Below are 12,676 nucleotides of genomic sequence, written 5' to 3'. Positions count from 1 at the left end.
CGGAAGTATTGCACTCTGATTTGTTCACATGTTGAGGTTTATTTAAATTTATTTATATATCAACAGGTTGGGATTAACCTGTTGTAAATTGATCTCTTTTTCAGTTCAAATGATCATTATTTCTCCTTTTGAATATTTCGATTGTGTTCTGTTTTCATTCTGATTCATTTATGCTTTGTGTCTGTCCTTGTCTCTTTTGTCAACCTGGCTGTGTGTCACCTCCACACCTACCGATTTATTACGTATGCATAGAGGAATGGGTGAGTAAATTGTGGAAAATCGAAATGATGGAAATTAAAGGAAGGAAGGATAATATTGGAGGAGTTATGAAAAAAAGGTAAAGATGGAAGGAGAAAAAAAGATAAGGGGGAAGACAGGGATAGGAAGGATATTATGATTGAGGAGATGGCGGGACAAATGGGGGAGGGGCAAGAAGTATATAGGTGGAGTTGTTCAGAAGTTCTGCCAATTTTTTTTTATCCGTAATGAATAGATGGCCAATAAAAAGTTTGCAAATGTTGAGTGGAATGCACGACTTCTGTTTTATGGCCTTGTTGAGGGGTATAATAAACCAAATGTTTCTCTATTGAGACTATAATTTATTTCTGAGGAAATCTGGTTCACTGTTTGGCATTTTGAAGACTTGTTTTTCAGTTGTGTTGACCTGAGCATTTCAAAACCGATTGTTGAACTGTTTGTTAATGCCTGTCCATTTCTGTGTTGCTTTACTTGTGAAAACATCTTTCAGCTTATAGCACCTTTTGCAGGACATCTTGCAGCACATGATTCAATTTGTACACTTTAACCGGCTTGATATGGACGTCCTTGACTGACAATAATCACCACCCTATGTTCAATAAGCCCAATGCTTTGTTTAGTTTGTTTATTTTTCATGAGAAGCTGTTCTATCCTCTCTTCTTGTTATGTCTCACTTGTGGCTTATCTTGATTTTAAACACATGCATCAAATAACGAACAGGTGGTTTTGGCTAGTATGCAACACCAACACGATAAAGATAAATCCCTTAACCTGTCGTCGATATGCAGTACAGTACTTTGCCTTTTACAAAGAAAAGTCTCAATCGAAATTGAATCACATTGGTAAAAGAACATGTGGAGGAAGAATAGTGGATCTTGAAAACCTCTTTGACTTTTTTTGTTGGGGGCAAGGTTTGCTTTCAAATAGTGGGGGCATGGGCATGGTTTGCAGCTCGTGACTTAGCAGCACGGCTTACGATGCAGTGGCGCGGCACTCAACACGTTAATGAAAGAAGTTAATAGTCAATAAATTTGAAAAAATAAAAGTAATTATAAATAATAAATTTTAAAAAGAAAAAAAATATATAATTTTAATTTAAAATAAATTTCAAAAAAGAAAACATATTTTCACATTTTTTGGTTAATTGAAAAAATTGGTGTGGTGGGCGAGGTCATGAAAAGCGTTGCTTCGCAACAATGATAAAAATATATAAATTTTATTTTTGCTTAAAAATACTTGCACAGGACACAATGTTACAATGCATATAAATAACGTGTGCATGGCGTTCACTGATAAAAGATTTTCAGAATGAAAAAATTGCAAAAATACATTCAAAATAAAAAAAATTATAATGAAAAAAGGAAATTCAGTTCTTTTTAAAACTAACATAAAACTGTATTTTTTTCTGTTATTTAACAAATATATCTATATCTACATATCTATATCTACACACATATATATATATATATATATATATATATATATATATATATATATATATATATATATATATATATATATATACATAGCATTGAAGATTGGCGGTTGTACTCGGGGTGTGATCGAGAAAGTTTTAGGTGATAAAATAATTTAATTACCGCAGAGCTCAGGGTGGGGTGTGGGGAAGGGGTGCAGATCCTCTGTGTAAATGTGCATCATTTAGTGATACTTCCTGGTGTGAGGGTGTAGTTCCAGTCATAACTAGAATGGCACTTGGTAAAGTGCATAATTCCGCCAGGCTGAACAGTTTACATTTGATATCCGACTGATAGGCCGGATCTGCACCCAGACCTGAACCAAAATCTCATCGCTTTGCTTTCGTCATCCACCCAACTCATCCAACAAGTTTTGTTATACTCTGTCCAATACTTTTTAAAATATCATGGTATGTATCATTTTTGGCCCTATCTCTCAATTGTGAAGAATCACTTAAAAACTAGAGCGCACTCAGTAGAGCGCATATCTCCACCACGTAATGCCTGATCCACGAGAACATATCGGGTCCAATACATTTTTGAAATATCATGCTATACAGTACTATATAGCGTTGTTGTCCCTATCTCTCAATGGTGAAGAATCACTTTTAAAAAATTAAATAATTCCCGTATCCTATTATAATCTGTGGCCCACACTAAATGTGATTCTTTCTATAATACAATGCATATAACTATTGACTCCTTCTTCCCCACTAAACAAGTAAAGTTGCACAATGGTGATAAACCATGGATGACTACATTTATCAAAAGTCTCATTAAAAAAGCATCAAAAGCTTTTCAGTCAGAGAAATGAGCAATGGAAGAAAATGAGGAATAGAATTTCGAAATTGATTTTAAAGGCCAAACAGCATTTCTATCATGATAGAGTTCAAAATCTAAAATTTTCAAACCCAGCACAGTGGTACTGGATCATGACTACCGGAGTCAGTTCCAACCCTACCATTGAACCACCCCCTCATGTCGACCTAGAGGATGACCAAGGAATAGCCAACTGCATCAACGATTACTTTGTGGAAATTGTGAAGAATGTTATTCCTTTCGATTGCTGAACACCACAGGCATACTTATCAGCCGCACACCCATGTCCATAAATAAAGGAACATCAAGTCTACAAAGTCCTACAGCACATCAATTGCGATATATCTTCTGGTCCTGATGAAATCCCAGCCCGTTTGATTCGTGAATTTGCGCCCCATTAATGGATATCTTAAATTCTTCATTTAAGGAGGAAACTGTTCCTGTACAGTAGAAAAGAGCAATTGTCCCGATCCCAAAGACCTCCAGACCAGTATGGAACAAACTCAGACCAATATCCCTGAAGGATCACTTTGCAAAATTAGCTGAAACCTTTGCAACTGAATAGATAATCAGTGACATCAAAGACAATATTGAAATCAATCAGTTTGGTAACTGAGCAGGTTATTGCACTTCACACTACCTTGTTAAGTTGATGAATAATTTATACGAGCAAGTTGATAAACAACTAAGTCACACAGCTCGGTGGTTGTAACAGATTTTTCGAAAGCTTTTGATGTGATAAATCACAATGTGGTTGTAACAAAGTTGATACAAATGGGTGTCAGGCCTGCCTTAATTCCTTGGATATGTAGTTTCTTAGATAAAAGAGCTCAATGTGCTACATACAAGGAGACCTTTTCTGTGAATCGAACCTTCAGTGGAGGGGTACCACAGGGTACCAAATTAGGCCCCCTCTGTTTTCTGGCTCAAATTAATGATGCAATGACTCAGCTCGATGACTATGCTCATATTCGAGCCCTGAAACACCATCAACAACAATGTAAACAGTGCAGGTCCTCCATCAGGATCCTCCACGCTCTGAGATGCAGCACCGCCTTCAAACAAGGCACTAAATCCGCATTTTTTAAATATTGCCCGGGTTTGATAAAACAACAATTGTACGCTTTAGTATAACAAGGAATAGCAAGGAAATCCAACACAGGTGGAGGCCATTCAGCCCATCATGTCTGCGCGAACACCACACCAACCCATCTACACAAGATCCAAGGAAGAAAATGCAAAAAAATGTTTTTAGTTAACGAAATAATTTTTTTGTTTTTTTTGTAGTAAAAACTACTTTCATGAAAAACTTTCATGAAATCAATTATTTCATTGAATCCTTAGGTAATTGTTTATTTTTGCATTTATTTTTTCTCTCACTGGTTTGTGCGCCCAACCGCGGTTATAACCGGTTCAAAACTCTGGCGTTGCATGGTTCATTGAAAGAAAGATCAAGGCATGTCAAAGCATACAATTGAAGACATAGATTCTCAATAATTGCAGAAACAAATATTGATTTCAGATGCAGAGTGTCTTCAAGATGGATGCAGATACGACTGACCGAATGTCTGATTCACAGCCAGAACATGGACATGATGATCCCGTTGATGAAGAAATAACTACGGCTAACGTTGAACACACACCAGGTAAGCCTAATAAAACTTCTTGAATTATTTAAATCCCTATAGTCTCAATTAACGAGCCTCCATGGCTCAGTGGTATTTCCATCCGCGTCTGATGCGGCAATTCCTGGGCTTGAATCCAGGCCACACCGGATTAATCATACTGGCTCTCTGTCACATGGCAAAAAACTGCTACTTTTGCGAAAATCGCCCATGAATATTAAATGGTTTTGAAAAAAACTGCATGGGGCTTAAAGAGTAAATATATTAGAGGCTTTCTATTCATAGGTAGCTACGTAAAAAAAAAAAAAAAGGTGTTTTTAATTTGCACACGATGAAGACACGATTTTGTTACACTTTTGAAACGTGTTTACGTGTTTTACAGTGTTTTAATTGAACACACGTTTTGTTTTCCTAAAACATTTTATAAACACGCAGGGAACACGTAACACGTTCTAAAACAAAACATCAAGGCACGTTTTCGAGCTTGTTAAACTTTTGAAACACCTGCACACGTTTAAAGGCCCCATCCCGTTTTGTTTTGGATCGGAACACGGCGAAAACTCAGTACTGGTAAAGATTTCCGACATTGATTTAATCGCAAAGGAAGTCAAGTTTCACCTTTCCTGTAGAAGCAAGAAGTTGGCTGCTGCAGCTGGAATAAAACACATTGGCAAACAAAGCAGTAAATGTCAGAAAACTGAAAATCAAGCAGTCACACAAATTTTCGATTATGTCAAGTCACATATTATCCTCGATTCTCGGCCAGAGCGTTTTATATCTGTCTGTGATCACTTTTGTTTTGTTTTGTTTTTTGCCAAGAAGCCGAAGAAGAAGCTACAATCAGTAGTTGTCAATATCTTGGGGAAATTCTGAAAAAGCAATTTCCAAATGAGTTGAGAATTTCTACTCCAGATGCAAAGAAGCAAGGTTCGATTTTATCCATAACAGTCTTCTTGATTATAAATCGATAAAAGTGGTTTATGATTTCAAGTCATCTGATGAAGGCCAGCTTGTAACGTCCGCCTTGCTCCTACGCAAACATTTGAAGGATGTGAAGAAAAGCCCTTTAAGCGAAACATTGGACCGAGACTCACTTATGCATGGTGAAGGTGAAGCACCAGAATTGGTACATCTATTCTTCCGAATTCTCTTCGGTGGTAGAAATCGAAACTCCGACGCTGTAAAACGGCGTGCACCATCAGCAAGCGAAGACGCATTGTTCAGAAAATGAAAGTTTATGCCTAAAAAACACATTTTGCTTGGTAGTCTGGTGAACTCAATGACAGGGAGCCATAAACTGATGACAATTCTGAATCGCTTTGGCCATTGCATTAGTTATTCGAAGTACAAAGAACTAGAAACAGAACTGGCAACAACCATTCAAAGCAGGCAAACACGTTCTCCAAAGGGCGCCAAGCAAGATCTTGTCATGGGAAATGCTTTCGACAATTATGACGAGCTTGTTCATGCGCTATCAGGCCTTGGCAGCCTGCATGACACAATGGGTATATTCTATCGGAATATTGACTTACATACCAATGAAGTCGATGCTGAGCAACCGTCAACGTCACATCAAACTGAAGCTGTACAACCTATATCAGGAAAGAAACGCAAGAGAGAATTGGATATACTGCAAGCGGATATCCCACCATATCGAAAGAAGCCGCGGATAGAACAGTTTGAATATGCCAATGCAGAGTACAGCCAACTTCCCAAAATTTCCCATCGTGCACGAAAACTAGACACACTGTTCCTCCTGAGCCACGTCAATTCGGAGACTGTTCCAATGTGGGGTGGATTTAATGCACCTTTTCACCAAGACAAATTGCCGAAGCAGGTTGTTCACTACATGCCAAACCTGAGCCTACCCATCACAAAATGTGGTGTTGTTGCAGACACCATGCGCACATCTCTGAAGTGTGCCGAGGAATGTGGCCAGAGGTACGGCTTAGTCACATGTGACCTTGATGTTGCAAAGACTGCGCACAAAATCCAAGTTGCTGAACAACCAGAGTTTGACGAGCTCTTTATAATGTTTGGAGCATTCCACATTTTTACGTGCTTCTTTCGGGCCATAGGAAAGGTTATTGCGGAATCTGGCGGACCTGCAATGCTCACAGACTCTGGTGTATTAGCACCGGGATCACTGAGAGGATTCATTGGATGTTTCAACTACAATCGCTGCAAGCGACTTCATCCAATGCTTGCCTTTGCATTGGAAATATTACACTTTCGACGATTCATGGTGGACAACGAGAACTCGGACCTGATTCAGCTGGAACTGCGAAATGTCCGATTCGAAAAGACGGAAGATGTTGAAGATTTCTGCAACTCGGCAGTGTTTGTTCAGTTGTTTAAGGAATTCGAGAAGTTCAAGAACAGCACTGAAAGTGGTGCCCTCGGTAGAACTGCACAGTTTTGGGCGATGTACATACGGTATATACAGGTCCACCACATTCTCGAACGTTCAGTTAGAGAAACGGACATTGATCTGTTCATCACCACACTGACACCGATTATTGATCTATTTTTCACAACCAACCGGCAGAATTATGCTCGCTGGATGTCGAAACACCAACTTGACCTGATGAACATAGAGGATTCGCATCCGGGCCTACGACAGATTCTAGATCGAGGAGGCTTCTCAGTCCCGACGTTCGAATAATGAATTCGCGTGAATCCCAGTAGACCTCACACTGGAACAGACGGTGAATGCTGATGCCGCCTCACGTATGACGGGATATTCATCATCCACAAACAACTACAGCTCAAGAGTACGATGGAGTGTTACAAAGAGTAGTCGAGCAGCACTTGTGAATGAAGCTCTCACGATGGTCGGTATGGGTAATACCAGAGACACTCAAAATGACCTTAGACCAGCCAGAATCAAGAGAGACAATGAGGATCTGCGGAGAATCATCACTCAAATTGAGTCGTGTGCCAATCCATTCACACTAGATCCGAGTTTACCACTCATCAATATCAGCACGGGGAAGAGTGTAACAGATGCCCTGAGCAGGTCATTGTTGAGCATCCCAGATGACGGCAAGAAAAGGCATGAAAGCTTCGTCAAAGAGAGCCTCGAGAGTGCGGAACGTTTTGAGAAACCGATCCGAAGAAATCCTCTTCGCACATTCGCTAGTGAATGTGCAACCAATCGAAAAGCAGGTGAAAACGCCAAAGAAGCACAGCTTAAATGTACCAGTGAACTCCTTGGCCGTATGGCTTTCACGGCAGCACCAGCTGACATTGATCTTGAGTATATCTTCTCATTTCCACTGACACCTGTACCATTGTCAATGTGTAATGTGGATGGCACGATGGCTCATACGGCAAAGAGCAAATTGTTTCAAGTTCTGGAAGGCACTGTTAGTGACCATGGCAGCCCAGCTTTCGTCGGTACCCATATCATCGACGGCAACTTCCTGTCGCAATGTATGTCGCCGGATCAGCCTGTGACCTATGGGGATCTGTCACGAAACATTTTGATTACCAGTTTGGCATATCGTTCACGGAGAATCGATATCAACTTCGATACTTATGAAAGACCCTCTATCAAGGATTGTGAGCGAGAGCGCAGATCAGCTGTTGTGGGAGGAGAGCTAGTTATCGAAGGACCTCGGCAAAAAAGAGACACAAGCTTCAGGAAACTGCTAGAGAGGGAGTCCTTCAAACGAAAGTTACCCGTCTTTCTGGAGAAGGATTGGTCGAGCAACTTCTACACGGAACTTCTTCTGGACAGGGAGGTGTATTTGGGAGTGATGGGAGAGTGCACTCGATACCTCGTAGAAGATGGAGCAGTACACGCTGAATCAGTCCCATCTCTAAGCTGTGATCATTCCGAGGCCGGCACTAGAGTAATCCTTCACATGAGTGAGGCCGACAAGTCCACACCTGGAGACATTGTTACAAGAGCTTCAGACACCGACATTCTTGTGTTGCTCTTGCACCATCTTCATTGTGTGTCATCCATTGTCTGGATGGAGGTTGGTACCAGAGGACACAGCAATCTTCGTTATGTAAATGTATCCAAGATTGCTGCTACTATAGGACAAGAGATGTGCGCCGCACTTCCTGCACTACACGCATTCACTGGCTGCGACTATACTTCTTCCTTTGCCAGAAAAGGAAAGAGCAGGCCATATGAGATTGTAGCAAAAAGTGACAAGTTCCAGAAAGCTTTCGCTTCAATGAGCCGCGTTGTCCCAACAGAGGAAATCACCAAAGTCTTGGAAGATTTTGTCTGTGTCTTGTACGGAGGACGGAAAATTGTTCCACTCAACAAACACCGCTTCAACGTGGTCGACAAAACCTACAATCGAAAGTCAAATGCCGGGCATCCATTCGACAAGCTCAAAAGCAGTTCAGGCAGCGCCATCCCACCGTGTGAAGCGGAACTAGCTCCGCACATCGATAGGAGTGCATTTGGTGCTTGACTGTGGGGCAGTGCTCATCAACAATACCTGGACGAAACACCTCCAAACGGATGGGAAAATGTCGATGGCGAATTTCGCGTTATTTGGTTCGACGGAGAACAGCTGCCCGCTGCACTCATTCCAGCGATACAGGTTCAGACAGAGGCAAATTACAATGCTGACGATACTCAGGGCGATGGTGATATGGATGACGATGTCGATGAAGATCATGATCCTTTGCCAATGGAAATGGAGTCATCCGATGAAGACAGCGATGGTGATTACGAGTGAGATGATCACAGTCCTTATTAGGACATTTGGATTTGGTTTGATTGGACTGGTCAATTTCTGTAATCTTGTAATATCTGTAATTTCTGTAAGTGATTGTATCAACACTTACCTTGAATCGTTTGCAATAAATGTTTTGTATGCATTGACATACCTTGATCTTTGTTTCAATGAGCCATTCAATGTATAGTAGATACCCCTCAGGGTTAAAAGAACGGTCCGGGATGTTTTGAAGTGACATTCAGATTATGAAAGATTTCATGCTGATTCCAAATATATTTGTGTTTAATTTGTAAGGTCAGTTTCGGCCACGTAGATTATTCATGGGCATGATGACGTCACGCTAAGTCTGAGTCAATTCTAAAGCCTTCCCTGGGCCATTTCCAACATTTACTATCGGGTTGTTTTCTAAAACCAAATGAATATTTGTATCTGGGGTCCATTGGTAGCAATCGGGACACAGTTTGAGTATTTTTCTTATGTTATGACGTCATCGTGTCCAGTAATATTCAAAATGGTTCAAACTGACCTCCATAGATTGCAAAACTTTAATTGACATTTCCTCCGTAAATATTAGTGTTACAAAATAAACGAAAATATACAGTATTTGGAATCAGCACGAAATTGTCTTTAATCTGAACGTCACTTCAAAATACCGCGGACTGTTCTTTTAAAAGGCCCCCGTCTTTCTGCAAACCCTAGGAGAAATGACGTCTTAAGTTGTCAATATAATGTCAGGAGTAATTAAATGACCATATGCAACGAGAATTTTGAATGGACTCAAAAGTGTGAAGAAATCATTAATTGATCCCTAATGAGTATTCGTCTTAATTAGTAACCCCAGACAATTTTGTGTCTTAAGTTAAATTTTCATTCACTGGGAGAAATGTTTTATCCATAGCTCTAATCATAATTGATGTACTCCATTTTTTTTATAAATTCGATTTTCGGCGTCCAGACACCCCTCCGGGTCCAAATGCCCCGTCTTATCTGTAAACCCCAGGAAAAAAAATCACGTCTTAAGTTGTTGATACAATGTCAGGAGTGACTAAATGACCATATGTAAAAATAATTTTGAATGTACTCGAAAGTGTGAATAAATCATTAATTGATCCCTAATTAGTCTGCGTCTTAATTAGTAACCCCAGACAATTTTTTGTCTTAAGTTGCATCGTTATACTTTGGGGGGTCATCCAAATGAAACTGACTTGAAACAAATGTTGTACTCGATTTTTTTATTAAAATGGATTTTGGGGTCTTATTTTAGGACCCCCAGGGACCAAACCCCAGGAATGCGATACTAAAGATGCCCGATTCCTTCATTGGTAGGCCGATTGCAATCGAATTAAAAAATTCAAACCTTTTGTACTCAACTTTATGATTAAGATCCACGTAGCTCTCAAACTATGAGGATATAGCCACAAATGGATACTTCACAATCCGCAGAACTGACAAATTTTGATGCGGAGTATGGTCAGACGTGATCATTGAACAGGTACTCATGAGATCATTGAAATCAGCTGTCAAACTTGTTCGAGGCTGTGTAATCACTGAAAGCACTCGAGCGCGTTGGGTGCTCTCATCTCCTCGGCTAATAGATGTATGTTAAGAGTCTGGAGACTTTCTGTGGAGTTATGACTTGCACTTCAGCGCAGCACGTCGAATTGCATGATTCTTGACAATCTTGCAACGATCGTGATCTGCAACGCTTCTTCCACTGATTACTGTCACATTCGCCATTCGGAGCTCGACCCGTGGACCAGCTTGCTTCTTTCAGCTCAGGACTTGTAGCTGATAAGTCAATCAATTGCTATGATGCTGTTGCAATAGTGTGGTTGGCAATCGAGAAAATGACTGGAAACAACTTTACTGATGTCAAACATTCGATGCAATGACAAGGTTTTTGCCCCTTGCTTCCATGAAAGACACTATTACGGTCCGCAATGAAGAGATTCTTATCAATACTCAACAACTGTTTGATAGAATCGTCTGCATACGAAATTCAACTTTAAAACTCCTGAAAATTGCACTACGAACTCACTCCATGGCCGTCCTCTCTTTGAAGACGTGTCAATGATAAAGTTAGTAAAGTCTCATTTGGCTAAAGTGATGGAATCTCTTGCGCTGTGCGAAGAAAACAACAACAAACGTGCCTAGTTTGTTTTAGATGGGGGCAACCCTTCTTCATGCTGTTGTGTGGCTACGGCCAGAAACCTTTGCTGAGGTGTATAACGTATATGAAACATGTATAAAATAAATACGGCACATCAATTATGATTGTCTTCGGTGGTTATATTGGGCATCCGATGACGAAATTGGAAGAGCGGAAACGCAGGTTGGCAAAGGCATCTTTGGTTGATGTGTTTTTTTGAAAACGATGCACACAACAACTTCCGAGTCAAAGTTTCTTGGAAATCCAATAAATCCATCTCATCCATGCACTCTCCACTGAACTTTGAAATGCTGGATTGTGGACGCTGCAATCGATTGGAGATACAGACTTGCTATTCGTTTCCACTGCATTGGATTTGGCTAGGTGTGAACAGGCTGTTGTAGTGGTTGGTACTGACGTGGATTTTCTTGTTATGCTTGTATGTTTTGACTGACAGGCTCGACTGACAATATTTACCTTCTGAATCCTGGCACCAGTAAAACACTGGATAAATTATATGGTGTTTGTAAACTTCAGGAATATTTGGGTAAACTGAAAGAGAAGCTTCTCTTTCTGCTTTCAGTGTGTGACACTACATCAGCACCATTCGGGAAAAGCAAAAATAAGGCATTCAGTGCACTTCGTAATAAAAGTGGTGTTGCAGAGGAGGTGGGTATTTTTTTTTTTTTTTAACAGTGAGGACGCATCACATAACAAAGTGGCCAGAGTCGACATGAAGTACTTTGTTGCTTTGTATGAAAGCAAGAAAGACACACAGGATGAGTTGCACTACTTCTGTTACAAGAGGACAGTGGCACGCCAAAGCCCGAGGACCATATTCAAATGAGCCAGTTTCCCTCCCACAAGTGCAGCCACTCAACACTCCTTTTGAGTGTATCTACAAGTGCAAGAGTGGCGTTTGCCTTCATTTTAGAAAACTGTGACAACTTAGATGTGAACTAATTGATGTTGAAGTCTATTCTATATTTGTGTCATATTCTCATTGTGAATATTCTCAATGTATAGACTGTATATATATATATAATATGAATAAATTATCCACAAATAATTAAAGCAGATTATCTTGCGAAGGTATCTCCGTGTCCTGAACATCTCGAACGCGAAATAATTGCACCTGCCTGAATTTGAATAACAGAGTGCAACTCCAATATACTGTGCACCGGTCTTCTTGAAACGCTGAAGTCTCCCATATTCGAGGGATCCCCTGCAGTCTGATATGAAGCACACGCTGAATATTCCAGGACTTTTAGCATATCAATACTCATGCCATACCTAACTTATCTTTAAATTTTCAGCTTTATACGAATTAATTCTGGGTTTTGCTGAATTTAGCGTAAAGTTCTTGGCCGACAATGAAAGTTAAATTCACTAAACTAATGGTTTTTAAAATTGATACTTTGCAGATTGGGGATGATCTAAGATTGTGGTGAACAGCTGTCTTGAAGACCTGGAGGGAAGGATGAGATTGAAGAGAATGTGGAAGTTGGTTCCACAGGTGGTTGGAAAGAGGGAACAAATGAGTGGAGGTGACCAGTGATTCTGGATTTTGAGTTTCACTAGAAGGAGGTTGATGGTGGACCATGTGCACACTGCAGAAACCTGGGGTAGGGGGTTGGAGAAATC

The sequence above is a fragment of the Eptatretus burgeri genome, chromosome 17 (assembly GCF_056783735.1).
Source record: "Eptatretus burgeri isolate ZD-2024b chromosome 17, Ebu_testis_v1, whole genome shotgun sequence".
In the NCBI taxonomy this organism is placed as follows: domain Eukaryota; kingdom Metazoa; phylum Chordata; class Myxini; order Myxiniformes; family Myxinidae; genus Eptatretus; species Eptatretus burgeri.
This window is presented reverse-complemented; position numbering follows the sequence as displayed.